The sequence below is a fragment of the Montipora capricornis genome, chromosome 10 (assembly GCF_036669925.1).
Source record: "Montipora capricornis isolate CH-2021 chromosome 10, ASM3666992v2, whole genome shotgun sequence".
Lineage (NCBI taxonomy): Eukaryota > Metazoa > Cnidaria > Anthozoa > Scleractinia > Acroporidae > Montipora > Montipora capricornis.
In genome coordinates, this window is record NC_090892.1 from 60,916,373 (window position 1) to 60,919,704 (window position 3,332).

At 38.0% G+C, this 3,332-nt stretch overlaps 1 protein-coding gene across 1 annotated transcript in view; it reads left to right on the forward strand.

The window, feature by feature from the left end:
• LOC138018418 (uncharacterized) overlaps positions 1-1,900 on the forward strand; it is a 35,444-nt gene extending 33,544 nt beyond the window's left edge. Inside the window, exon 4 of the mRNA XM_068865036.1 lies at positions 1-1,900. This exon is cut by the window's left edge and continues 1,656 nt beyond it. The gene's annotated coding sequence lies outside the window, so the exon portion shown is untranslated.
• Positions 1,901-3,332: the final 1,432 nt, after the last annotated feature.

Genomic DNA, 3,332 nt, shown 5'->3' on the forward strand with positions numbered 1-3,332 from the left:
GAGGTTGCTTGAGAAAAAAGGTGCCTTTTACTCGTTTTAGAGCGGTTTTCAATTGAGTTTCGAAATTCATAAGCGAATTACTTTGGTTTTGCATTTACTTCACTCAGTGATTTGTTCAAAGTTCTCGAGCCATTTTTTCAACCAACCAGAAGTGAAACCAAAACCAATTGTGGCTCGCGCGGTCGCTCGCGCACATTTTCCCGCGCTTTGTGTCGGCTACGTGAAATTACTTCGAGTTTTGATTGGTTTACTGGATTGTTTCCGTCCTTTTTGATTGGCCAAAGTAATTACTTTGGTTTTGGTTTTACGACACTCGTTCGAAAACCACTCTATGGCCCCAATTAATGACAAGCGATTTTGTTCCGTAGCTAGTTTCTCGATATGGCTACTCCAATCAAGTTTCTCATCAATGATCACCCCAAATTATTTTGTGATAGCGACTTGACTAACTTGAACATCATTGATTGAAGTGTCGGGGAATCTCTAAGAGTACGTACTTAGCCTCTGAAGCTTCAGAATTTTCAATATTTCAATTAGGAGTTAGATGTTAGAAAATGTACTAATTCGTAACAATGTTTGTTAAGTGATAAATTCCGTTTTTTACATCATTATCAGGCTAAGACTCAGTGTTGTTATGGTTTTGCTGAACGTTATAGAAAAGGATATTTTTTAAACTTAAACCGAACTCGGACTCAGTTTTATAAAAATGAATTCGACTTTGATCCTTTGGAGAGAATCACACTGAAAACCCTGGTTCTGTTCGGTGTGGTAATTGAGGAATTTCGCATTTCGAAATGTTGTGTTTTTCCTAGTACTTTCACCAGTTAAGTGAGATTATTATAGTTATCTTTTCAGAATTGACAGAAAAAGGGGAAGGTGCCACCAAATTAGCATCTATCAAAAATACCATACTACACTTTGTTTGTCCCTCCAAAATTTTGCATAAGCATTGTTTCCAGTTTCTTTTGGGACTTATAGTGGTCCCAAGGCAAGATAAACACAATGCTTAAGCAAAATATTGTAGGGACAAACAAAGAGTATTATGGTATTTTTGATAGTGGTTAATTCCTTTCTGCGAGCCGTAATCTCCCAAAGAAATTGTTCACGAATGACAACAGATGACGTTACGATAAACATCGCTATTGTGGACATTTTGTTGTTGTCATTTACTTCCCAATTATTTCCTAAATGTTGATTGGCTTTCGAAACAAAGGGTTCTTTTGTTTTCGTAAATAGCAAGTTAAAAAAACAAAGGAAATTTTTGTAAACAGTGAGTATCGCAATAAGAAATTACTTTGGGGAGAGTGATGGTTTTTCACTATCAAACGTGTTACCTCAGTTGCTTTTATATATATATCTTTTTAACATAATCATTTTTTAACGTATATTTTTGTATATTTCTGTATTTTTGACGTAGAATCGAAAACTTCGATGGCGACCTCCCATGCAACATCCTAAAAAGGAAGGTGTTTGCGAGACTCAGTTCATCGTTGAAAAAAGGAGAGGCGTAATAATTTTATTGAAAAATACAGGAGCTTATAACAAATGAAATGGTCCCCCAGCTTTCTTTAATCCATGAAAGTAACATGTGGTGGTTCATTTGTTCAAGCAATACTGTAACAACCTCAATCCTTTATTACTTCCGCTTGGCCTAAACGCCACTTTGTAACCTGAGAGTTCGTAGAAGTTTAATGGTTTTCCAGTATTGCTGAAGCAAAGGATTGTGATCTGTGTCTTTCTCCGACATTTCTTTGTAAGATCCAGGGAGAACGTCGCTTTCCGGGTTTTCGAGTGTGTCTGTAGTTTGATGTATTAAATTTTCCTCTTAGTAAGTTGTTATTGCTTTGGAGTTAATATAATTGCTGTTACTAACACAATAAAAGCGCGCTGAAACGGAAAATACTGAGTATGTTCTTTGAGGGATGTAACTGAGTTTCGTAAGCCTTTGTCCTGAGCTAGCGTTTACGTGAATCTGCTGCTTGTAACAAAAGAATGAATATTAGAGACCTTTGTCATGGGAAACTTTGTGGTTAGGCGTTTCTCAGGTTGACAGGGTATCGAATTTTAGGGAGGCGTTCGACTTTCTCGCTAAACATGTCTTTCGTCAAGTCGAAGTGCTTCACTTTTCGCCCCTAACAACATGAACATCTCATTCATTCGAGTTCAAAAATTTATCTTGCACACCGTACGCGGGCATAAAAACCTATTTCTTCCCTGTAAACGTGAGGCTGTTTAAATTTTAATAGGAAAAAAACGTGCCGTTAATCGCTTACCGTTGGGTTCAAACGTTTACAAAGGGCTTGGTCACGTAACATCCTCAGGTTGGCATCACTTTGTCTAGTATCTAGTATCTGCCGATAAGTTCAAGAAATAAGGCAGCTTCTGCAAGTACCGGAGCCGAAATTACTTAAAACAAAAGAAACAAAAGACCGAAAAGAAAACAACTCCAAATAAAGACTAATCCCAAGTGACCGAAAACACAATGCTTTCCGGTACTTTCGGAAAGACCCAGAAAGAAGCTAAACTCCAGCACGTTTCTTTGATTTTTGGCCAAACGCTAAGTGCTACGTGTTGATGTTAAAACTCTATATTCTGAATATCTTTGGTGGGTTTCGCGAATTATAGACTTTTGGGTCTTTGGCGTCGTTTGAAAACTTGAGAAACAATAATTACCGTCAGTTCAAAAAATGCACCTTAATTTATGAACCGATGAGAGGTCGCTCTGCTTAAGGCTGATAAGGACAGGACGTAAAAAAAACACGTTTGCACCAAAAACAAGTGTTGAAGATCACACTATTCTTCATGCCTTGTGCACTTTATTTTTAGAGTCTTAGACGGCGTAGAAACTGAAACTTGATATATAAAACTACAATGTTGTAGTCCCAATCGAAAAAGGCCGGTAAAAATAGTAACGGGACAGTGATAATTAATTTCGAGAAAGACGGTTTTATTATGAAAAAGTCGAAAAATGATCCTCAGTAGATGCCTGTATTTACGGAAACCGGAAACGGTTTCAATTATTTTCAACAGCAAGATGGCTCGGTGGTTGTGTTCGATGAAGGAGAACACATCGTATCGTGTCAGTCCCGCGAGATGTCCCTCGGGCATCGATCGTGATGCCACACGATTTTCAGCGTTTGGACGCCAACATGGCCTCGATCTCATTTGTTGCTGTTACGGCTTTCCCAAGGGAAGTCAAGTCCTGTTGGACGGGTTAAAACCTGCATCAAATTATTTGCAACAAGATAGTAGTCAAAATACTTTAGTGTGATTCCTTCATTACTGAACAACTACTAGTAAAGGTAGAAAGCGATTCTTCCCAAATGGCAAAA